The sequence below is a fragment of the Oryctolagus cuniculus genome, unplaced genomic scaffold (assembly GCF_964237555.1).
Source record: "Oryctolagus cuniculus unplaced genomic scaffold, mOryCun1.1 SCAFFOLD_80, whole genome shotgun sequence".
NCBI lineage: Eukaryota > Metazoa > Chordata > Mammalia > Lagomorpha > Leporidae > Oryctolagus > Oryctolagus cuniculus.
In genome coordinates, this window is record NW_027208284.1 from 211,425 (window position 1) to 238,212 (window position 26,788).

General features: G+C 41.9%; 1 pseudogene; it reads left to right on the plus strand.

Moving 5' to 3' along the window:
• Positions 1-13,751, plus strand: part of LOC100357632 (protein arginine N-methyltransferase 6-like) — a 43,471-nt pseudogene extending 29,720 nt beyond the window's left edge.
• The last annotated feature ends 13,037 nt before the right edge of the window (positions 13,752-26,788 follow it).

Consider the following 26,788-nt stretch of genomic DNA (forward strand, 5'->3'; position numbering starts at 1 on the left):
GGCTATAATTTTTATTTCACCAGTAAAGTCAGAGTCTATAACTCCAGGAAAAACCTGTAACCCTTTCATAGTTGTACTACTTCTGCCCAGTAGACCAAAAACCCAGTTGGCAAAGGACCAAAAATCCCAGTAGAGAGGGCTTGCAGGCCCATCTCAGGGGTCAATATTGTATAGGAGGTGACACTGAGGTCCAGTCCTGCACTACCCTCTGAGGCTCCGTGGAGGGAAATTTTTGGACTTAGGGTGTTCTGTTGAGGAACAAATATCATGGCCCCAAAAATTTGTTGGTTTTGTTGGGATGGGGCCTGGGTCCAGCCCTGCTTCTAGTCTTTTGAGCTTTGTTCTTTTAATGAATTAAATTTTTTTTTATCAGTTTTGGAGTGACATTCATTGGCCCTATGCCTTCCCCTTTTGCACCGGGGACAAATCCCAGAAGTCTTATTTTGATCTTTAACTTTCAGACAATTTTTTCACACATGTCCCTGCTGCCCACATTTATAGCACCCTCATTTATTGGGCATAACCCTCCTCGTTGATTTTTGTAATGACATACCAAGCAGAGTGGCAGGTCCTGAATGTCTCTTTTTAAATGAATACATTTTGCTAATTCCTCATCAAAGAGACTATCACAGAACACCTCAGCCACAGTAGCCAATCAATCCATGTTCATGTTGTACTTATGTTTTGTAGAATTTACAATACTGTGGTCATCACTAGGTAATCTTTACACAGCACCAGAAAAGGATCCATATTGAGAATTATACATCATTAATAATCATCATGGGCATGTTTATTTAGATTGACTACGTGTTCCCCTGGGATGAAACAGCAGCAGCAGAGGCTTGCTCTGGCTCCCTCTTAAAGCCCCCAAGGACAAGGGTGGCTCATTGCCAAGATTTTAGGCAAGCAGTGCATCCCATCCCAGATCTTGGCCAGAGAGCCAAGACACGAAGCATGCCCACCTGTTTATTAGAAACATTCCTTTATCCTCCTCCCTGGGAACTGGCCAGGCTCCCAAGGAGCATGAGGTTATCTAGCAGACAAGTTACTTGTTTATCAGAGCCAAACCTAGATACAAGCCTCTCCATTTCCAAAATCTGTCCTTACATTTTGTCCTAGGGTTGCATTGAGGTGTAGGCATAAATAACATGGGCTCGTTGCATCATAAGAATACAATACAGGCCGGCGCTGTGGCTCAATAGGCTAATCCTCTGCCTTGTGGCACTGGTACACCGGGTTCTAGTCCCGGTCGGGGCTCTGGATTCTGTCCTGGTTGCCCCTCTTCCAGGCCAGCTCTCTGCTGTGGCCCAGGAGTGCAGTGGAGGATGGCCCAAGTGCTTGGGCCCTGCACCCCATGGGAGACCAGGGTAGGCACCTGGCTCCTGCCTTCGGATCGGTGCGGTGCACTGGCCGTAGCGCGCCAGCCACGGTGGCCATTGGAGGGTGAACCAATGGCAAAAGGAGGACCTTTCTCTCTGTCTCTCTCTCTCACTGTCCACTCTGCCTGTCAAAAAAAAAAAAAAGAGAATACAATACAAATTTTTTATACAAGTATACATCCAGTAATCAAACACAATAATATTCAACAAATTTTAAGGATAAATTGAAACATATCTGAGGGGGAATTAGCCTCTTGGGCACCCATGTCAGGACATAAAAAACATCACCGTTCCAATATAACAACCCAAGCTGCTGCAGACAGCCTGAGGATGGGCAAGACAATCCCATGGCATGGAGATCTGAGGCATTGTTACTTGCTAAACAAACATGTTGAGGTGCACACAGTCCAATTAACGAATGTGTTAACATTTTGCATTACTCTAAAACTAGTGATTTTGTGTTTCATTAAGTTTTTGCAACATTTCTTTTTGATAAGACAACAAATTTTTCAGTGGATGGAACACGGTGGGTAACCATTTAGCCATAATGATAGTAGCCTCTTCTTATCTGTAATTATTACATTCTTGTAGTTTCATGGAATCTTAACCATTTGTGGCATATTTTGATTTACATTCTTTTTGTAAAGCAAACCAAGCATAATCTGCCCAAGCATTCCTATCAACAATAGGGGCAGAGCTAGTACATAATACAAAAACAGAATGAGTAGTCCAGACACTTTATCACCACAATTCCTCATTTCACATAGTAATATTAACTTTACAAAGGTAACATTTACTTCAACTGAAATATTTAAATGTAGAGTGGGGGGTGTCCAGTGTACACTGATTTATATTTTCCACTCCCAGAGTAAGTAGTTACATTTTCATTCACAACACCATCTTTAGCAAACCAAGGACTAACTTTTCAACAGCACTGATAAATTGCTCTATGGTTTGTTTCTTTAACCCTATTTCCTGCATCTGCAATAAAGTTTTTACAGCCTTTATGGCTTGCTTACCTTGTTTTTACAGCCTTTATCATGGCTTGCTTTGTTTCTTAAATGCGCATTTAAATCTTTTCTGAGCAAATCCCATTGTTGCTCATCCAGGACTCCTTCTTCTGCAAACCAAGGACTGACTATTCCTATGGCATCAATGAACTGTTCTATGGCTCACTTTTTTTTAACCCTATCCCCTGTGCCTGTAATGGAGTCTTTATTGCCTTTATCATGGCCTGTTTACTTTGTTCTTGTCCCATAATTTCCCCTTACACACCTGATCCAGAGGCAAGCAGTATTGGGTACTTGTCTTCCTTTCATTATTCTGTTATTGCTGCAGTCTTTTTCTTGTTGGGGTGGGTGATCCTCACTTCATTTCCCTCATACTCAGGTCCCTGTTTGGGCACCACTTGTGCAGGCCAGCTGCACCAGTCGAATGAAACCTAAGGTAGAGAGAGGGACCTAAAAGAGGGACAAGGGCGAAGAGAACGACAAGGCAGATCAAGGCTCATTTATTCCAATGTCTCGGTGGTATTTAAACATAACCAGCACAAAGGAGCACAAAGGATAACAACATATGTAAGCAACTTATCAGGGCTCTGGTAACACAGATAATTTTAACAGAGTGTTCTTGATTAACATCCTCCTTCAGGATGGGAGTCTGTGACTTTCTTATCCCAAGAACTCCACAAGCCAAGACTGGCCTTGATTTGTCCAAAGGCTGCCTACAGTACACAACACCAAGATATTCCTATTTTAGTTGTATATGTGTACACAGATGTGTGGTGTGTGTGTGTGTGTGTGTGTGTGAGAGAGAGAGAGAGAGAGAGCACATGTGCCCATATTAGAGAGATAGCACTGAAAATACAATGAGGATCCCCAGCCATCATTTCAAACACCACCTGTGAGCTGGCTGTCGATGAAGCAGACCACTGGTTTCTATTCCACTGTTGTGAGTTGAAAAGTTTCTCCCCCAAAATTCAAATCTTAAAGCCTTAACTCCCAATGTGACTTTATTTGGAGAAAGAGCCTTATAAGAGGTTAGTAAAGTCAAATGATATAAAAATGTGAGGTCCTAGTCTGAACTGACTTGTGTCCTTATAAGGACACATGTTGTGATGACATGCACAGAAGAAACATACCACATGAAGACACAGCAATGTGGTAGCTGAGTTGGAAAACAGGGAAGGAGGCCTCAGGAGAAACCAAGCCTGCAAGCGCCTTGACCTTGGATTTCCAGTGTATAGAACTAGGAAAACTAAATGTCTGTAACTTAAAGCACCCTATTTATGATAATATGGTGACCCTGGAAAAGAAATACAGCCCCACTTCAGCCTGATTTACCTGCAGCCACCAAGAGAGCTCACACAATGTGTTATCAGGAATACAGGCGTTAAAAGTGGTGGATTCAGGAGTTATAAAGCCAAAGCCAGAAATAGAGAGAAGAAAGGCAAGAGGTACAAAAAAAATGAAAAATTATTTATAGAAACCTAGATTTAGGGGAAATTAATTATAAAACTGAATAAATTATATATTCATGTTTTTGAAAAGTCCATGATTTGATCCAAATAGAACTCTAAAATTTAATTTAAAATTATATAATCAGAAAAATAAAAAAGACCTGGCTTGACTTTTGTGTTTCTACAGCATGAGATCTAAGTCCACTTTCACAGCTTTTGAACTATTTTTCTTTCCAAAACTTTATGGGATAACCAGTAGTGTGACTGAAATCAAAGTCCTACATGTTCTTCCACTAAATTGAAGAAAGGTATTACCTATGGTCTTAGGAAAGTTAGTAAAAATAAAATAGAAGAAAATTAAATGTATTTATTTGGTACTCTTTACTTAAACAACGTTTTAATTTTCTATAGTCAAATATACTAATATATATATATATATATATATATAGGTGGACAGAGAGGCACTAACCATAAGTAATGGATTAAAATTAAGGTAAATATTTTTTTTTGACAGGCAGAGTGGACAGTGAGAGAGAGAGAGACAGAGAGAAAGGTCTTCCTTTTGCCATTGGTTCAGCCTCCAATAGCCACCGCGGCTGGTGCACTGCGGCCAGTGCACCGCTATGATCCAATGGCAGGAGCCAGGTGCTTATCCTGGTCTCCCATGTGGGTGCAGGGCCCAAGCACTTGGGCCATCCTCCACTGCACTCCCTGGCCACAGCAGAGAGCTGGCTTGGAAGAGGGGCAACCGGAACAGGATCCGATGCCCCAACTGGGACTAGAACCCGGTGTGCTGGCGCCGCAAGGTGGAGGATTAGCCTAGTGAGCCATGGTGCCAGCAAGGTAAATATTTTGAAGTTACAAATTCACTAGGTAAAAGAAGCCTCCACAAACCCAGATCACAACACCCCCTACTTTGATCAACATAGGCAATGATATAATGCCCATCCAGAAAACCATCATCCCCTTCAAAAAAAAAATAAAAAGGACAGGCAGAACTTTAAGCCCTCAACCTCACCACAATCAACCAGCACAATGGATTGCAAATATCAGACAGCAAACTGACAAACTGACCAATTCTGAACATAATGGAAGATAGGATCCACATGGGAATTAGACAAACTAAAAAGTTCAATGAGATTGGAGGATTTCAGACAATAATGATACTCTCATGGTGTCACTCAGGATTATTGCTTGCAAGTAACAAAATATTACTTACAATGAGTTCAGAAGGTGATTGCTTGGGGCATTAATTATCAGAACTATTGGAAAAGCAAAGACACACCACCATCTGGTTTTAAGAAATGATCTCTAGGGGCCAGCACTGTGGCACAATGGGTTTAAGCCTGATCCTGCAGAGCCAGTATCCCATATGGGCACTGGTTTGAGTCCCAGCTGCTCCATTTCTGAGCCATCTCCCTGCTAATGTGCCTGGGAATGCAGCAGAAGATGGCCCAAGTCCTTGGGCTACTGTACCCAAGTGGGAGATTTGGAAGAAGCTCCTGGATCCTGGCTTCAGATCATCTCAACTCTGGCCACTGCAGTGGCCATTTGGATGGAAGATCTCTCCCTCTCTTTCTCCTTCTCTCTCTCTCTCTCTATATATATATATATATAATATATATATATATAATTTATATATATATATATAAAACTCTTTCAAATAAGTAAAATAAAGCTTTTTTATAAAAAGAAAAAGAAATGGCCCCTAAATGCACACCACAAACCCATGTTGTTAAGAAGATGCTGTGCAATAGAAAATGGCTCAAGTGCTTGGACCCCTGCACCCACTTGGGAGACCTGGAAGAAGCTCCTGGCTCCTGGCTTCAGATCTGCACAGCTCTGGCCATTGCGGCCAATTGGGGAGTGAACCATCAAATGGAAGACCTCTCTCTCTCCCTCTCTCTCTGCCTTTCCTCTTTCTGTGTAACTCTTTGAATCTTTTTTTTTTCTTTTGACAGGTAGAGTGGACAGTGAGAAAGAAACAGAGAGAAAGGTCTTCTTTTTTCCATTAGTTCACCCCCCAGTGGCCACCACGGCTGGTGTGCACCGCACTGATCTGCAGCCAGGAGCCAGATGCTTCCTTCTGGTCTCCCATGCAGGTGCAGGGCCCAAGGACTTGGGCCATCCTCCACTGCACTCCCAGGCCACAGCAGAGAGCTGGACTGAAAGAGGAGCAACTGGGACAGAATCTGGCACCCCGACTGGGACTAGAACCAACCCGGGGTGCCAGTGCCACAGGAGGAGGATTAACCTATTGAGCCATGACACCAACAAACTCTTTGAATCTTTAAAAAAAGATTTAAAAATGACATCAGTCTTAAAAAAAAAAAAAGAAAAAAAAAGAAGATGCTGTGAAGAATCACACTTAGATCTGGATCAAGAAGCTATCTGAACAATCTGAACAATCTGTTGCTCACCCAAGTAGAACTTCTGTAAAATTTCCCAGAAGATCTGATCGCTCCTTTCATAGCTACCATTTAAGACTTAGTTCATCTGCCAGACAGAACTTTTGCCACATCATGGATTCAAGTTACAAGGATATCTGGTTTCTTATTCTATATGAAATGATCTCAGAGCCAGTGCTGTGGTGCAGCAGGTTAAAGCCCTGGCCTGAAGCGCCGGCATACCATATGGGTGCCGGTTCTAGTCCCAGCTACACCACTTCCCATCTAGCTCTCTGCTATGGCCTGGGAAAGCAGTAGAGATGGCCCAAGTCTTTGGGCCCCTGCACCCATGTGGGAGACTGGGAAGAAGCTCCTGGCTCCTGGCTCCTGGCTTTGTATTGGCTCAGCTCTGGCCATTGCAGCCATCCAGGGAGTGAACCAGTGGATGGAAGACCTTTCTCTCTCTCTCTCTGTAACTCTTTCAAATAAATAAAACAAATCTTTATTTTTTTAAAAAGAAAGACATGATCTCAGACTTACAGGTTAAATCAAGAGAAATATGTTCTTTCACTGTATTGGAGAATGTAAATACAACATCACTGTGACTGGGTTAAATTGCAGTATAGGGAGTACTATGCTCCATTCAGTCTCTAGGTGAGAATCTGTTCCTTGACACTTCCAGCTCTGGTAACATCTGGCATTACATGTGATCACATCACTCCCATCTTTGCCTTTACAATGATATCAAATTCTCTCTCTCTTTTTTTAAAGATTTTATTCATTTATTTGACAGGCAGAGTTACAGACAGTGAGAGAGAGAAAGACAGAGAGAAAGGTCTTCCTTCCACTGGTTCACTCCCCAAATGGCCACAATGACCGGAGTTGCACCAATCTTAAGCCAGGAGCCAGGTGCTTCCTCCCAGTCTCCCACGTGAATGCAGGGGATGAAGCACTTGGGCCATCCTCCACTGCTTTACCAGGCTACAGCAGAGAACTGGACTGGAAGAGGAGCAACAGGGCTAGAAAGGGTGCCCATATGGGATGCCAGCACCACAGGTGGAAGATTAACCTAGTGTGCCATGGCACTGGCCCTTCTCCTCTTCTTAATGTGTAAATCTCCCTTTGCTTTTGATTTATGAGCACATAAGTGATTATACACAGGGTTCACATGGAAAAACCTGGTTAATGTAATCTCAAAATCATTAACTTTATTTCACATTCAAAAACATCTTTCAAAATAATTCAGCATTTCTTGCTTGCATGGATTAAGAGATGTTATCTTTGGAGGCCAATATTCAGGTTTCCTCTTCTAGAAAGGATATGTTAACTTTTAAGTTTATATCATGAGGAAAGGTTTGCTAGAAAGGGATTGGAATAGGTTGAAAGAGATTCATTACATATTATCTAGTAAACTTCTTGATAGGGAAATAAACTGACACATCCCATCAATGGGCCAACAAGACAATAGAAAGTCAGAAACCAGCCTCAGCCTTAGCTCAGAGGCTTAGAAAATCACAAGGTTAGCTGGGAGGCTACACGATATCCTCAGCTACCTAATAATGGGGAAAATTATACCCCCATCACCTGGGAGCTTCCCCAGATGCAGAAGACAGAGTAGAAGCCCAGAAAACCAGCTAACCTAATTAAACTGCCATTTCCACCAACAGATGAATGGAGTGAAAATGTGACACACATGAATTCTACTCTTCTTACAAAAGAGGAAATGATGTCACTTAGGATAACATATATGAACACAGAGAGCATTATAAGTGATGCAAGCCTGGCACAGAAAGACAAATACATGAGTTTGTTTATATGTGTATTTTGTAGAAGTAAAAATCATGTAGGTATATGGGCAAGAATATATATTAGATGGTGCAGGGTGGAAGTGGGAGTAGGGATAAGAAGAGACGGTGCTCTAGGGAAATATAATTTTCAGTAGAAGGTTAGTTTCTTTGTCCTACTGCACAAGACAGATGATTAAACTGTGTTGAATTTTTCAAAACTGCTAGGAGTGGCTTTTTTAAAAAGTACATAAAGTGATAGATATGTTCAAAGCCTGATTTGATAATTCTGTGATAAAACATGTGATAAAACACATCTATCAAAACTTCAGACTTTGCTCACAAACGTGCAAATATTTGTCAGTTGAAAATAAAGGTTTCAGGGACCTGAAACCTGTGTAGCAGGTTAAGCCGTTGCCTGCAGTGTTATCATCCCATATGGATGCCAGTTTGAGTCCCAGTTGATTCACTTCTTTTTTTTTTATTTTTTTAACTTTTATTTAATGAATATAAATTTCCAAAGTACAGAATATGGATTACAATGGCTTCCCCCCCATAACGTCCCTCCAACCCGCAACCATCTCCTTTCCCACTCTCTCTCCCCTTCCATTCACATCAAGATTAATTTTCGATTCTCTTTATATACAGAAGATCAGTTTAGCATACATTAAGTAAAGATTTCAACAGTTTGCTCCCACACAGAAACATAAAGTGAAAAATACTGTTTGAGTACTCGTTATAGCATTAAATCTCAATGTACAGCACACTAAGGACACAGATCCTACATGAGGAGTAAGTGCACAGTGACTCCTGTTGTTGACTTAACAAATTGACACTCTTGTTTATGGCATCAGTAATCACCCTAGGCTCTTGTCATGAGCTGCCAAGGCTATGGAAGCCCCCTGAGTTCACCGACTCTGATCATATTTAGACAAGGCCATGGTCAAAGTGGAAGTTCTCTCCTCCCTTCAGAGAAAGGTACCTCCTTCTTTGATGACCCATTCTTTCCACTGGGATCTCACTCATGGAGATCTTTCATTTAGGTTTTTTTTTTCCCCCAGAGTGTCTTGGCTTTCCATGCCTGAAATACTCTCATGGGCTTTTCAGCCAGATCCGCATGCCTTAAGGGCTGATTATGAGGCCAGAGTGCTGTTAGGACATTTGCCATTCTATGGGTCTGCTGTGTATCTCACTTCCCATGTTGGATCATTCTCTCCCTTTTTGATTCTATCAGCTAGTATTTGCAGACACTATTCTTGTTTATGTGATCCCTTTGGTTCTTAGTCCTATCATTACGATCAACTGTGAACAGAAATTGATCACTAGGACTAGTGGGATGGCATTGGTACATGCCACCTCGATGGGATTGAATTCGAATCCCCTGGTATGTTTCCAACTCCACTGTTTGAGGCAAGTCAGCTTGAGCATGTCCCGAATTGCACATCTCTTCCCTCTCTTATTCCCACTCTTATATTTAACAGCAATCACTTTTCAGTTAAGTTTCAGCACTTAAGAAGAATTGTGTATTGATTACAGTATTCAACCAAAAGTATTAAGTAGAACAAACAAAAAAAATACTAAGAGGGATAACATATTAATCTGCTCACAGTTGATTCACTTCTAATTCAACTCCAACTCCAGCCATAGTGGCAATTTGGGAAGACAAACAGTGGATGGAAGATCTCTCCCTCTTCTTCTGTGTGTGTGTGTGTGTGTGTACCTCTGCCTTTCAAATAAATACAATAATTCTTTTTTAAAAAAAGAAAGAAAAAGAAAAGTTTGCTTAAAAAAGAAATAAAATAAAAATTTTAAAGGTAAAAGATCTGGGTGAGCATTGTGGTGCAGTGGGTAAAGTCACTATTTGTGATGCTGCATTTCATATCTGAATGCCTGATTTGAGTTCCCACAACTTTTCTTTTCCAACTCAGCTTCCAGATAAAGCACTTGGGTGGAGGAGGGATAATGGTAAAAGTACTAGAATGGCTATCAACTTCATGGGAGATTTAGATGGAATTCCTTGCTTTTGGATTTAGTCTGGTCTGGCCACATCTATTGTGGGTAACTGAGAAGTGAAACAGTGAGTGAAAGATCTCTTTTTCTCCCCCTCTGTTGGGGTACACAAGTAAAAGGAAAGAGAGGATACAAGGACTCTTCCTCTGAAAAGTGCTTCCAGGACAATTCAGTATCTTTTCTTTATTTATAAGAATTACAACAGCCTATTGTACAGTGCATGCATGTGTTCATATAACTAAGGTTTCTCTGAAGCATGTGTAGCAAAACATATTAGATATGTTAGAGTCCGAACGCCCACCGCCCGAGGGACGTCTCCAAAAGACCTCTCTCATGCAAATTGCAAAGGATTTTATTTTTATTTTTCCAGCATGATGGGGCTCTCTGGTCAGACCAGAACAGAGCAGCCTCGAGGAACTACAGCATAGGGTTTGTAAAGGCAAAAACTGCAAAATCGGGAGGGAGGGAATGTACGGTTGCTATACACGGTTGCTAAGATCAAAAGAGAGTACAAAAAATCCAAAGAGAGTACATAGTTACTGGGGTCAACATAACCTAAGACCTAAGTGAAACCAATATTCATCATAATCTTGACTATACCAGTCACAATTGTACAATTATCATTTATGATCTTGACATTAATTCACATTATATGTAAGACATAGACAAATCACATCTTTATCATTAACCCAGGTACAACCTTTCTACTTTCAAGCTTGAGCAATCATGCTAGTGGGTTTTTGTGCTCTGCCAAGGGTGATGTAGTGCACTGCTATTGTCCGACTATTTGAGATCATAGTTGCAAACCAGAGTCTCATGGTGGGGGTTACTTTCCCAGAATGCAGTCTCAAGTGCTTCAAAATGGAGTCCCTACTGTCAAGGTGCTACTTCAGATACACATGTCTGGGAAATCAGCTACATGTCCTTGTGGAGACAATGTTCCCACAAGGGTTCAATGCTCTTTTTGTTAGAAGGTCATAAACTACCCTTAATCAGTCCCTGTGGTCACACTCTGTCTTCTAGGAAGAAAATATCTTCACTAAGAGTGCTTTGGCAGAAAGCTTTTTTCCAGATTTCTCCCTTTTCTTGTTTTATAAATGTTTATTAGCAATATGATTTTGGCAGTAATTTTGCTTTTTGCATTCAGCTGCCACACTGTGTTCAGGATAAATGTGTTCTCAACTGAGAGCGCTTTGGCAGAATTTTTGCTCTCTACATTCTGCATCCCCCCCACACTTTTTTTTAAAATAAATGTCAGTAATATGATTGCTTAAAGCAAAGATTGCATCCTTTACAAGTGTTAGTCAAAGATGGGATGCAATGAAAGAAGCAGCATATCAGGATCAATGAGGCTATGGCAAGGCAACCATAGAAAACAATTGTTTTAACCAGATGGTGTTCTTGAATAGAGATGGAAAAAGGCAACATAAGACAGCATAATAACAACAATGAGTTCTTTTGCCAATTGAATCATTATGGCTATCAAAAGTCTCAGGGGTTTCTTCTTGGTGTTCTTGTTGAAGCAACCACTGAGCTGAAGCAAGTAGTGACTTGAGGTCTCCCCAGGTAACCACTTGTCTGTCAGGTCAAGGAGGTCTCCGACAGTGAGATATTGTCTCTCTTTTCTTGAACCCAAGTTGAAACTGAGGGATCAGGTCCTGAAGTCCTTGAGGCAGCTCATGATGTCATGCAGGGTGAACACAACAAGCAAGAATCCACACAGGTCCTATGGGAGAGAGAACAGAGTCACACGATCTCCCCCACATTAGTAGTGGTTTTGGTCCTTTCCGTGTTGGTTCAGGAGTTTGTTTATAATCCACTAATGGACAATGGTGCAGCTTTTGAGGGGCAAAAATGTTTCCTTGCTTGGGCTTCCTCTGTTCAAAAACTGCCTGAAGGGTAAGATAAATGATTAAGTGTAAATAAAATAATAGACATTGCTTGATTAATTTGTACTGCAATGTTTACCCCTTTCTTTAATTGTTTGTGTAAAAAGGTTTTAACAGTGTGATGTGGTGGAGTGGGGAGGGGGGCAGGGAAGGAGGGGAGGGAGCCGAGGAGGAAGATGGTGGAGAGCTGGAGGCTGGCGTGCCGCGACCCGGGAGGACTAAGCGGGAGCGGGACCAGCTGTACTAGAGTGCTACTCGGACGTGTCCGTCCACGGAGGAGATGATCGCCGGTCGCGTCCGCACGGACGCCTACCGCCTGGGGATCCTGCGGAACTGGGCAGCGCTGCGAGCAAAGACGGTGCTGGATGTGAGCACGGGCACCGGCATTCTCAGCGTCTTCTGTGCCCAGGCCGGGGCCGGGGCGTGTACGCGGTGGAGGCCAGCACCATATGGCAACGGGCCCGCAAGGTGGTGCGGCTCAACGGGCTGGAGGACCGGGTGCTCATCCTGCTGGGGCCGGTGGAGACAGTGGAGCTGCCAGAGCAAGTGGATGCCATCGTAAGCGAATGGATGGGCTACGGACTCCTGCACGAGTCCACGCTGAGCTCCGTGCTGCACGCGCGGACCAAGTGGCTGAAGGAGGGCGGGCTTCTCCTGCCGGCCTCTGCCGAGCTCTTCGTAGCCCCCATCAGCGACCAGATGCTGGAATGGCGCCGAGGCTTCTGGAGCCAGGTGAAGCAGCACTATGGCGTGGGCATGAGCTGCCTGGAGAGCTTCGCCACGTGCTGCCTCATGGGCCACTCGGAGATCGTGGTGCAGGGCCTGTCCGGCGAGGATGTGCTGGCCCGGCCCCAGCGCTTTGCTCAGCTTGAGCTGGCCCGCGCCTGGAGCAGGAGCTGGAGGCTGGCGTTGGTGGGCGCGACGGTTCGGCGCCCCTGCACGACTTTGCCATCTGGTTCCAGGTGATCTTCCCTGGAGGGGATTCGGAGAAACCCCTGGTGCTGTCCACCTCGCCTTTTCACCCGGCCACACACTGGAAGCAGGCGCTCCTCTAGTTGAATGAGCCGGTGCAAGTGGAGCAAGACACGGACATTTCTGGAGAGATCACTCTGCTGCCCTCCCGGGACAACCCCCGCCGCCTGCGCGTGCTGCTGCGCTACAAAGTGGGGGAACAGAAGGAAAAGACCAAAGGCTTTGCCATGGAGGACTGAGCGCCGCTTTTTCTCCCAGCGACCTCCCAAGGCGGCCTGACCTGAGGAGGAGAGGTGTAGGGAGGTTGGAGGAGAAAGGGAGATCCCACGTGCAAGTAGGGGGCAATGTCTGCTCCCTTTTCCCTCAGGGCTGCTGGGGCAGGAACCTGACTTCAGTCTCCCTTTGAGGAGATTCTTCTAACGGTTTTATTTTTTTTTTTTCTACAAAGTGGTCCCCTCCCCACCCTTCAACCAAGAGATACACCATGCTTGTTAGTGGGCGTTTAAGCCTCAAAAGCATGTGGTACCGAGCATTTGGGTTTCCATTTCTTTTATTTCACAGGAAAAGCAAATACACGAATGTAAACGGCAGTTTATGAAGGGTCCATGCACACACCTGACACTTCTCAGAAGGGTGAAAAATTTCAGTGAAACTCATTGTCACTTTAATATCTCTAGAGCCATATTTTCTGTCTCTGAATTCCCCCTTTTCCTGGGTGCCTCTAGGCTATGATCCTTGTTTCTAATTTTTTTTTTTTTAAATAAACGACTACTGGTACTAAAGAAAAGATGAGAAAAAAAAGAGTGTGATGTGGTGCTGGCACTGTGGCTTAGCAGGTAAAGCTGCTGTCTGCAGTGCCAGCATCGCATATGGGTGCCTATTTGAGTCCTAATTGCTACACTTCTGATCAAGCTCTCTGCTGTGTCCTGGGAAAGTAGTACACAATGGCCCAGGTCTTGGGCCCCTGCATCCATGTAGGAGACTGGAAGAAGCCCCTGGCTCCTGGCTTTGGGTTGGTGCAACTCTGATTGGCTGTTGTGGCCATCTGGGGAGTAATCCAGTGGATGGAAGACCTCTCTCTCTCTCTTTCTGTCTCTCTCTCTCTCCCTCTCTGCCTCTGTAACTCTTTCAAATAAATAATAAAAAATCTTTTTTTTTAAAGTGCGATTTGCATGCTCTACAATAGTTTGGCCTGTAGCATTATAGGGAATACCATGTTTTAGTTTGATGTCCCATAAACAACAACAGCTGGAAAATATATCTGAAGTGTATGTGGGAAGCATTATGAGTTTTTAATTGGCTAGGTTTATCCATGACAGCCATTGCCATGAGTAGATGTTTGATAAAAAGATAAGTCGATTCACCTTTAAGGAGGTGGCCCAAATATAAACAGTATGAGTCAATGACAACATGTAGGTAAGAGAAAGGCTTAAGTAACAAACATTGAGTAAAACCCATTTGCCAAAGTTCATTAGCTTAATGTGGATTAGCTGCAGTAAAAGGAAAATAATGAGTTGTTTGAGCACACTAAGTACAGTTAGAGTTAATGGGGCATGCTTCTTCTGATGGGTATGTGTAACTGTTTATGAAGAGATTTTGCAGATTAAAGAAAAATTCATGACTTTGCAAAAGATCTGTAAAAAGAGCAGCAACAAGAAGAGCATGATCAGCACACTGATTACCCTCTGATAATATACTGGGGAGAGGTGAACGACTGTGAATATGTGCCATGTATAAAGGATGATGGGGTTTAGTGAATAATGTCTGAAGTGTAGGGGGAAAATTGAGTAAATTAAGATCAAGTGTCAGGTGGAGAAATAAATTGGCAACATATTGGGAGTCAGTGATTAAATTTGAAGGTTGAGAGTTAAATAAACATACAGCCAAAACTATTGCAACTAATTCACTATGTTGTGTTTTTTGGGGGGGAAATAAAGTGTATTTAACAACCCAATATTGTTTCTGTTAATAAGTAATAACACCCTTATATGGAGAATCATCAGAAAATATTGTCAAGGCTTGAGGGTAGGGGTTTTAGAGATAATGGAATGGAAAGAGGTAAAGTAGATAGAAGAGTTACATGGAGGGGGTGGGTCCTTAGGAAGGTTATGATACTGTTAGAACAATTTGATAAGTTAATTGAAATGGAGCAAATATTCATATTCCTGTTTTGAGAAGGGAACATAGATGCTAATTAGGTGAAGACTCAAAACATTAAGTGATCAATTATGAACTTTTGCAATTAAATCAGCAATGGGTTGTATATAAGGGTAAATATTGTGAGGAGGAGTGTGAAGCAGGTAGAGCTATTCCATTAAAAATATGCTTCCAGAAGCTTGAGCTAATAAGACTCCTATGGAGTTTATATAAGTGGGAAGTAAAGCCAGTTGTAAAGCAGTATTTTCAGGAATCCAGTCAACAAAACTCTGTCATAGTTGAAATTAATTGTATCTATAGCAGACCGCATCTCAGGTGAAATGGAAATAGTGTCAGCAGAATGATTCTTACCTTTTAAGGCTTCAAGGGGAGTTTGTAGTTGTTGCATAGTTCATCTGAAGTAAGGATGAGCCCAATTAAGATGTCCTAAATATTGCTGAATTAGGTTTAAGGGGTTTGGTAGTCAAAGCTGAGGAAGATAAGGCATAGATTTTGTTATCAACAACTTGTGGCTTAAGTATAAGTAAGGGGCTTCCTTTTGTATCTTTTCAGGGGCAATATGAAGTCCATATTGTAAGAGGTAATAAATTAATCATTGAAGATGAAAAGGCAAAACCTGAGGTCCAGCCACCAAAATGTCATCCAAATAATATATGGCAAGAAGATGGGGGAATTCAAATCAAAAGGGACATAGGGGTTGATGGACATAATATTAGCATAAAGCAGAACTATTTCACATTTCCTATGGAAGAACTGTCCATTGATATCTCATAGCAAGTTAAGAATGATTTAAAACAGGCACTATAGAGGAAAATTTTTTACTATCAGTCTTAACCAAAGGAATGGTAAAAAAGCAATACTTTAAATCTACTATAAAGAGAATATTTGAGAGAAATTAAATTGGGGTTAGATAATCCACACTGAAGGGGTCTCATAGGTTGAATATGTTCATCAATCTCCCAGAGGTCATATAATAATCTCCATTTAACAGATTTCTTCTTAATAGTAAAGATAGTATTCCAAGGGCTAGTAGATTGTTCAATATGTCCTAATTATAATTGTTCTTTAATTAGGGCCTCCACTGCAGATATTTTTCTTTGGAAAGTTGCCATTGTTTTACCCATACTGGCTCTCCAGGAAGCCAGGTTAAGGGGAGAGCAGTATATTGAGGGGATGCATAACTGGAGGCCCCTATTTTAAATTTGTATAAATTGTGGCTTGACCAGCATCACCTTAATCCCTAAACCAGAGAAAGATGCAGCCCTGAAAGAAAATTATAGACCAATATCCCTGATGGACATAGACGCAAAAATCCTCAATAAAGTTCTCACCAATAGAATAAAACAACACATAAGAAAAATCATCCACCCAGACCAAGTGGGATTTATCCCTGGTATGCAGGGATGGTTCAACATTTGCAAATCAATCAATGTGATTCACCACATTAACAGACTGCAGAAGAAAAACCATATGCTTATCTCAATAGATGCAGAGAAAGCATTCGATAAAATTCAACACCCTTTCATGATGAAAACTCTAAGCAAATTGGGTATAGAAGGAACATTCCTCAATATAATCAAAGCAATTTATGAAAAACCCACGGCCAGCATCCTATTGAATGGGGAAAAGTTGGAAGCATTACCACTGAGATCTGGCACCAGACAGGGATGCCCAGTCTCACCACTGCTATTTAACATAGTTCTGGAAGTTTTAGCCAGAGCCATCAGACAAGAAAAAGAAATTAAAGGGGTACAAATTGGGAAGGAAGAAGTCAAACTATCCCTCTTTGCAGATGATATGATTCTTTATTTAGGGGATCCAAAGAACTCTACTAAGAGACTATTGGAACTCATAGAGGAGTTTGGCAAAGTGGCAGGATATAAAATCAATGCACAAAAATCAACAGCCTTTGTATACACAAGCAATGCCACGGCTGAGGAAGAACTGCTAAGATCAATCCCATTCACAATAGCTACAAAAACAATCAAATACCTTGGAATAAACTTAACCAAGGACGTTAAAGATCTCTACAATGAGAATTACAAAACCTTAAAGAAAGAAATAGAAGAGGATACCAAAAATTGGAAAAATCTTCCATGCTCATGGATTGGAAGAATCAACATCATCAAAATGTCCATTCTCCCAAAAGCAATTTATAGATTCAATGCAATCCCAATCAAGATACCGAAGACCTTCTTCTCAGATCTGGAAAAAATGATGCTGAAATTCATATGGAGGCAAAAGAGACCTCGAATAGCTAAAGCAATCTTGTACAACAAAAACAAAGCCGGAGGCATCACAATACCAGATTTCAGGACATACTACAGGGCAGTTGTAATCAAAACAGCATGGTACTGGTACAGAAACAGATGGATAGGCCAATGGAACAGAATTGAAACACCAGAAATCAACCCAAACATCTACAGCCAACTTATATTTGATCAAGGATCTAAAACCAATCCCTGGAGCAAGGACAGTCTATTCAATAAATGGTGCTGGGAAAACTGGATTTCCACGTGCAGAAGCATGAAGCAAGACCCCTACCTTACACCTTACACAAAAATCCACTCAACATGGATTAAAGACCTAAATCTATGACCTGACACCATCAAGTTATTAGAGAACATTGGAGAAACCCTGCAAGATATTGGCACAGGCAAAGAGTTTCTGGAAAAGACCTGGGAGGCACAGGCAGTCAAAGCCAAAATCAACTATTGGGATTGCATCAAATTGAGAAGTTTCAGTACTGCAAAAGAAACAGTCAGGAAAGTGAAGAGACAACTGACAGAATGGGAAAAATATTTGCAAACTATGCAACAGATAAAGGGTTAATAACCAGAATCTACAAAGAGATCAAGAAACTCCACAACAACAAAACAAACAACCCACTTAAGAGATGGGCCAAGGACCTCAATAGACATTTTTCAAAAGAGGAAATCCAAATGGCCAACAGGCACATGAAAAAATGCAAATCAAAACCACAATGAGGTTTCACCTCACCCCAGTTAGAATGGCTCACATACTGAAATCTGCCAACAATAGATGCTGGAGAGGATGTGGGGAAAAAGGGACACTAACCCACTGTTGGTGGGAATGCAAACTGGTCAAGCCGCTATGGAAGTCAGTCTGGAGATTCCTCAGAAACCTGAAGATAACCCTACCGTTCAACCCAGCCATCTCACTCCTTGGAATTTACCCAAAGGAAATTAAATTGGCAAACAAAAATGTGGTCTGCACCCTAATGTTTATTGCAGCACAATTCACAATAGCCAAGACCTGGAATCAACCTAATGCCCATCAGCAAAAGACTGGATAAAGAAATTATGGGATATGTACTCTTTAGAATACTATACCGCAGTAAAAAACAATGAAATCCAGTCATTTGCAACAAAATGGAGGAATCTGGAACACATCATGCTGAGTGAAATAAGCCAGTCCCAAAGGGACAAATATCATATGTTCTCCCTGATCAGTGACAACTGACTGAACACTAAAAAGGAAACCTGTTGAAGTGAAATGGACACTATGAGAAATGGTGACTTGATCAGCATAGCCCTGACTGTTAATGAACAACTTGATACATTATCCCTCTTAGTATTTTTTTTATCTGTTCTACTTAATATGACTGGTTTAATTCTGTAATTAATACACAGTTATTCTTAAGTGTTGAAATTTAACTGAAATGTGATCCCTGTTAAACATAAGAGTGGGAATAAGAGAGGGAAGAGAGGTACAATTCGGGACATGCTCAGGCTGACTTGCCCCAAATGGTAGAGTTAGAAACATACCAGGGGATTCAAATTTAATCCCATCAAGGTGGCATGTACCAATGCCATCTCACTAGTCCCAGTGATCAATTTCAGTTCACAATTGATCATAATGAAAGGACTAAGAGTCAAAGGGATCACATAAACAAGTCTAGTGCCTGCTAATACTAACTGATAGAAGAAAGGGGAGAGCAATCCAACATAGGATGTGAGATACACAGCAGACTCATAGAATGGCAGATGTCCTAAACAGCACTCTGGCCTCAGAATGAGCCCTAAAGGCATGCGGATCCAGCTGAAAAGCCCATGAGAGTATTTCAGGCATGGAAAGCCAAGACACTCTGGCAAAAAAAAAAAAAAAAAAAAAAGGACCTAAATTAAAGATCTCTGTGAGTGAGATCCAAGTGGAAAGAACAGGTCTTCAAAGAAGGAGGTACCTTTCTCTGAAGGGAGGAGAGAACTTCCACTTTGACTATGACCTTGTCTAAATAAGATAAGAGTCAGAGAACTCAAAAGGCTTCCATAGCCTTGGAAACTCATGACTGGAGCATAGGGAGATTACTGATGCCATAAACAGGAGTGTCAATTTGTAAAGTCAACAACAGGAGTCACTGTGCACTTATTCCTCATGTAGGATCTAAAATATTAAAAAAAATATTGTGGCTTGAAATTGCTGTAAAAGATCTCATCCCCAGATGGGAAATGGAACAGGAAGAATTAAAGGGTAAATATGAGCAACAAAGTGATGATCAGTGGGGTTGTAACAAGCCATGCACTTATGATTCTGTTGGGTTTGGGAGCTACTGCCTATTCCACACAAGGCGTCAACAGAAACTGAAGGCCCTAAAGCAGGCCACTGTGCTGAAGGAATGACAGAGATGTCAACCTCAGTACCAACTAGTCCAGAAAACTCCTCTGAGACTCAATTTGGACAGTCATTTGAGGATGGTTATTAGAAATTTGATTAATAGAATATATGAACATAGATCCAGAGACTTGATCTCCCCACAAAACATCATTATTAGAAGTAGAAATAAATGGAAGAACAAGTAGTTGAGCAATAGAAGCTTGAGAGGAAATTTCTTGGGATAAGTTTGACCACAATTGGAAATAAATAATCTCTGTATATTAACATCTATCACTCTGGGAATGAAAAAAAAAATGCCCTTTTTTATAGGTGTGGGACTTTGGCAAAACTAGTCCAATAGACTTTTAAAAAATATTTATTTATTTGGAAGGCAGCGTTACAGAGAGGCAGAGGCAGAGGCAGAGAGAGAGGTCTTCTATCCACTGTTTTACTCCCCAGGTGGCTGCAATGGCCAGAGTTGCTCTGATCTGAAGCCAAGAGCCAGGAACCAGGAGCTTCCTCTGGTCTCCTATGTGGTTACAGGGGCCCAAGGGCTTGGGCCATACTCTACTGCCTTCTCAGGCCATAGCAGAGAGCTAGATAGGATGTGGAGCAGCTGGGACTTGAACCAATGCCCACATGGGATGCCAGCACTGCCCATAGACTTTTTTGGTAAGAGACCTGTTAATTGTGTGGGAACCTTATAGACAGTGCCAGGCATTTCAAGGGGGATTGGTTCCTGAATCTATTTAGGCACTATGGGCAGTAGCATGAAAGGACTGTTGGAAGATTGATGAAGGGGATTGGGTTGTTGGACAGTCAACACCTTCTGTTGGGCCTGGGCTGAGGGCTGGCCCAACTTTAAGTTTCCTGAAAGAACGGAGTGGCACTGATTAGCTCAATGATATCCTTTATGGCATCTTGAGTATTTTTTGGAAGGTCAAATAACTGATTTTGGCAGTGACAGTTTCTTTTATTTATTTTTTAATGATTTATTTATTTACTGAAAGTTAGAGTTACACAGAGAGGAGAGGCAGAGAGAGAGAGAGAGAGAGAGAGAGAGAAGTCTTCCATCTGATTGTTCACTCCCCAGTTGACCACAACAGCTGGAGCTGTACTGATTGGAAGCCAGGACCAGGAGCTTCTTCTGGGTCTCTCACATGGGTGCAGGGGCCCAAGGAGTTGAGCCATCTTCTTCTGCTTTTCCAGGCTGACAGTTTCTTTTAAAAATGACCTTAATTCCCCACATCCAAAGCTTTTTTTTTAAATCAGAATATTTAAGGGCAGGAACCAGTAAATTAGTGTTGTAAGTTTCAGTCCTTACTGAAATTGCTGCCATAGTAGTTTCAGCTTTGGAGACAACAATTCTGATTTGCATTTTCATAAGCCATTTGTTTTAATATTTTTTGTCACTTCTTGATTATCTACCTGATGTTCCATAGCTTTTTCTAACCTACCCACAAAGGATGTATAGCCCTCAGTTGGCCATTGATAGGCTGCAGAAAAGGAAGTGGAAGGGTGTTTAATATCAGGAATCTTTTTTCAAGCTTTTAATGCAATGCTAGAAATTCACACATGGGCTTCCTTTCAAGGATAAACAATTTGTTGACCAAGATATGAATACGCTTTCTCTCCTAACAACTACTCCAAAATTATGGGGACATTGTTATTTAAGTTATCTATAGCTTGTACAGAAGCCAATACTTTATATTCTCAAACCCAAACAGTGTATTGGGCTGGGGTAACTAAAATTTTAACTAGGGTTTTCCAATCCCATGGCACCATTTCATATGTCTCATATACCCCTCCAACTCCCTCCAATATGCCCACTGTATAAGAACTTTGCATCCTGTACTCTGTCAAGCTCTTTTTTTTTAACTCTGTAAACATAGGGAAGATGCTCAAGCCAGGGAGAGACATTTTGAGATATAACAACAGGACAGTTAACATTGGTAATTCTCCTTGCTCCTTGGCTTCCTGAAACATACCTTGTACCACTGACACAACTGAAGGGGACTCAGACACCACTGTTACATCAGTAAGCATGGAAAGCACAGAGGTCTCATCTTCAGGCAGTAGGGACAAGCCCATTGACTGACTCTCTTGGCCAGGGAGAGCTGCCAAGAGGTTTGTAACCTTACTACTGGCATCCCAGCAGAGATACCACACATGTAAAACTGGAATAAAGTGTAACTTTTGATTGACTTTCTGTCAATCAGTTACTTTTAAAGTGCTTCCATCAGAGTACCAAGGGCAGCAACTATTGATTTTGTTTTGTTTTGTTTTGTTTTGTTTGTTTGGTTGGTTTTTTTGACAGGCAGAGTGGACAGTGAGAGAGAGAGACAGAGAGAAAGGTCTTCCTTTTGCCGTTGGTTCACCCTCCAATGGCCGCCATGGCTGGTGGGCTGCGGCCGGCGCACCGCGCTGATCCGATGGCAGGAGCCAGGTACTTCTCCTGGTCTCCCATGGGGTGCAGGGCCCAAGTACTTGGGCCATCCTCCACTGCACTCCCTGGCTACAGCAGAGAGCTGGCCTGGAAGAGGGGCAACTGGGACAGAATCCGGTGCCCTGACTGGGACTAGAACCCGGTGTGCCAGCGCTGCAAGGCGGAGGATTAGCCTAGTGAGCCACGGTGCCGGCCAACTATTGATTTTTTTGCAGCAAGTGTCCAAGTACCTTTTCTGATAAAGACTGCCCCACATTCTTAAGAGGATAAAGCAGTTCATCCTTATGTTTCTGTTGCACTGGGGACAGGGAGTTCCCCATCTTAGTGACTCACCCAAATCTCAAAGAGGTGAATGATGCATCTGTAACCATTGCTATGCAAGGTGAGCCATCCCTTGCATTTTATGCTAAGGGTCCCTGTTTGGGCACAAGATGTTGTGGTGTGCAAGTGAAAGGAGAGACAGGACATGGAAACTTTTCCTCCCAAAAGTGCCGCCAGGCCAACCCAGCATCTTTTCCTTATTGATAAGGATTACAACAGTATATGTGCATGTTCAAATAACTCTAAGGTTTCTCTGAAACATGTTTTGCAAGACATATTAGGTAAGCCTATCTGGGAAAGCAGCTGCATGTCCTTGTGAAGCCAACATTCCAACAAAGACTCAGTGCTCTTGTTAGAAGGCCATAAAATATCCTTAGTCAGATCCTGTGGTCACATTCTGTGTTCTAGGAAGAAAACACTTCACTAAAAGTGCTTTTTCAGAAATCTTATTCTTCACATCCCTCTCTCTGTCACTCTGTTTTAAAGGCAAGGGATAAGGCTGGCTCTGTGGTGTAGTCAACTATGCCTCTGCCTGTAGCACCAGCATCCCTTATGATCACTGATTCTAGTCCTGGCTGTTCCTCTTCCAATCCAGCTCTTAGATATGGCCTGGGAAAGCAGTAGAAGATGGCCCAAGTGCTTGGGCCCCTGCACCTACCTGAAAGACCCATAAAAAACCCTGGATCCTGACTTTGGATTGGTTCAGCTCCAACTGTTGCAGCCATCTGGGGAGTGAACCTGTGGATGAAAGGCCTTTCTCTCTCTCTCCCTCTCTATGTAATTCTACCTCTCAAATAATTTTTTAATTATTTAAGTCTTTAAAGGCAAAGGAAGTCAGATGAGTTTAAAATAACAGATAATATCAAACAACATATTTTGTATAGAAGAAAAAATTTAACTTAAATATATAAAAAGCTGATGAAGTACAAGAAAAAGATGCAAAAACATAAGAAAGATGGCTACGTTGGTTAGTCATCCCACAATACAGAGAATAAATTTTAAAACAAAAGATGCTTCTAGAGACATATATGGCCTCTTCTTGTAATAAAATGTCAAATAATGTGGGTATAATGACATTTAACCTTAGATATATATTTAAGAAAAATATACAACACTATATGTAAAAAGGATGAAGATAAAGAAAAGGATGATTGGATTGTTCAACAACAGTACATCTTGCCTCAGATTCAGGTCTTGACACTCCTGGTTTTTCACAACCAAATCATCCACTGGACAACTGGAATGAGAAAAAAACACATCAATTGAACATATATGTTTGTTTGTAATGCTCATGCAAAAGCAATGAAGTTTATTCCTGTCCTAGTGGCCTATGATTTTAACATATCAGGAAAATGTATTTATTTATGACTAGAACATTTTTTCTCTTGATATAATAACATAAAAAATGACATCAATATATTTCCCCATTTTCAGTCATGTGGTCCTACAATCTTTAGTGTTTTCTCTAAGTGGGGTGGTGTACTATGGTACACCAGTGTTTGGGATACCTGAATCAAACCCATAGCAGTGCCAGTTTAAGTCTTGGCTAATTTGCTTCCAACACAGCTTCTTGCTAATGTATCCTGGAAATCAGCAGAGGAAAACTCAAGTGCTTGGGGTCCTCACACACTTAAGAATAACACACTTGAGAGACCTTGATGGAGTTTCAGGTTTTTGGCTTCAGCCTGGCCAGCCCTAACAGTTGCAAGCAGTTGGGGAATGAACCAGTAGATGGACGATCTTCTCAGTTCCACTGTCACTTTTTCTTTCAAGTAGAAGAAAATAACCAAATAAGCATTTTTAAAAGTGGGGAAACATTTAGTAAAAAAAATTTACTCACTGACTAAATGGAGTAATAAGCTGAGTGGTTTTGAATAGCCATTTATTTTCTCTCTTCTTTTTCTGTGTTTCTCTGAAGAACTCTCAGCATGGATGATGGAAAAATTTTATTGTATTATTTACCTGCAGATGCAGGAGAGGAACAGGTCTGTTAAGCAGGACCACAGCTTAGGAACAGATTCTCATGCTTAGTCTTTCAGGAGGAATGGTTATCAGCATGTATGGAGTTTTTAAATTAAAAACTCTCTTCTTCCCCACACTCTGCAAAGACTACTTTCCCCATATTTCTAGAAACCCTGACATTTTCAGGATTTCAGAATGACAATAGGTACAGAAAATTCCCAATAAATCAATACAGCTGGGTATAGTGTGCTTAACACCTACACTCTGAGTAGGGCTAAAACAGATATCTTGCTTGCTAGGGACATGAGTCTATCAGTAAAAGGAAGCCACATCTTGACATGATCTACATTTCTGGAATCATTCAGAGATCCTGAATATCAGTACAAAGTGATGAATAAATGAGCCCTGAAGATTGTCTCCTGGGTATGGGATGAAGTTGAGATACACATGTCGGAAAGAGGAGTTCTAATATGCAGTGTCCATTTCCCACTCATCTCAATATTGTTTCATGTGGGAGAATAACCTATCCTCCCCAAGTCTGGAGAAACCAAGGCAGGGCCAGATGATTCTGGCCAAGAAAATGTAATTTCAGATTAATTGTGTCACTGTTTCATTCAGTGCCTATTTTGTTCTCCAGTCACAAACTCTACCCATGTACTAGTAAAGGACATTCTACCACCCTGAGAAAAATAGATTTGTTACACATTTTGAATGCAGAGCCTGTAAGTCAGTGGTTTCCTAACCATAAGCTAATTTATTACCACCTAATATTCTGAGACAGCCAGAAAAAACATTACTTAGAACAGTTCACCCTCACAGATAGATGTCACTGCAAGTCTATGGGGTGGCCCTATGGACCTTTCAATAAATGGTGTGGAAAACAGATACAGAACAAAATTAAAGATGAATTTCACACCAAGTATGTAACAGCTTGAAAATGTGCGTGGGGTTTGATTTATAATGTTGAGTAGGACAAGTCCATTCTTTATTTTTTAAGATTTGTTTCCTTCTTCTCTGAGAGAATACCAAATGGTGGGTGATGCTGATGCAGGAGGGTCTGGAGGCCCTGAGGACCTTGGAATGGAAGGCCATGGCAGCTTCTGCTGAGGTTTTGGTAGTGGCATCCATGGCTGTGTTCAAAGCCAGGGCCAGGTCCAGAGCCAAGGTCATGGAACTCGTAGAGCCTGTCACCAGGCTTGGCCACCTGTTTAAGAACATGAAGATCAAATCCTTGTAGGAGATATATCTCTTCTCCTTGCCCATCAAGGAGTCTGAGATCTTTGATGTTATCCTGGGGACATCCCTCGATGAGACTTTGAAGGTCATGTCAGCACAGAAGCAGGCATAGAAGCAGGTTCAAGGCATTTGTTGCCATTGAAGAACACAATGGTCATGTCAGCCTGGGTGTGAAGTGCTCCAAGGAAATAGCCACCACCATCTGAGGGGCCGTCATCCTTGCTAAGCTGTCCATTTTGCCCACGTGGAGGTGCTATTGGGGAAACAAGATAGGCAAACCCCACACTGTGCCTTGCAAGGTGACCAGATGATGTGTCTCTGTGCTATTGTGCCTCAATTCTTGCTCCTAGAAGCACTGGCATTGTCTTCACCGTGTCCCCAAGAAGTTGCTGATGATAGCTGGCATTGGTGGCTGCCACACTTCAGCCAGTGGGTGCACTGCTACCCTAGGCCACAAAGGGCACCTTCTATGCTATCCCCAAGACCTACAGCAATCTGATCCCCAACCTCTGGAAAAAGAATGTATTCACCAAGTCTCCCTATCAGGAAAGCATGGACCATCTTATGAAGATTCACACCAGAGTATTTGTGCAGAGGACCCAGGCTCCAGATGTGGCTACAAAATAGGATTTTACACAAGAAAACAAAGTGAATTAAGTCTGTTAAAAAAGATTTATTTATTTATTTATTATTTATTTGAAAGGCAGAGAGAGAGGGAGAGAGAGAAGGAGAGACATAGAGGAAGTAAGATATTTTCCATCTACTGCTTCACTCCCCAAATGGCCACAATGGCTGGGGCTGGACCAGGCAAGCCAGGAGACAGGAGCTTCTTCTGGGTCTCCCACATGAGTGTAGGGTCCCAAGGACTTTGGGCCATCCTCCACTGCTTTCCCAGGCACATTAGTGGGGAGCTAGATTAGAATTGTAGCAGTCAGGACTTGAATGGGATGTTGGCACTACAGGCTGTGGCTTAATTCACTATGCCACAACACCAGCAGTTGAAAAGTCCATTCTAACTGAAACTCAATATTCAGAAGCTATCTAAGCCCAAGTTGAGAAATCTGAATATATAAATATCCATATTCCTTATGACAAAATTAAAAAACACAAAACAATGTTAAAAGAAAAAAGTTACACCACAGAAAAGTTACCTTTCTAATAGCAAAAAATGAC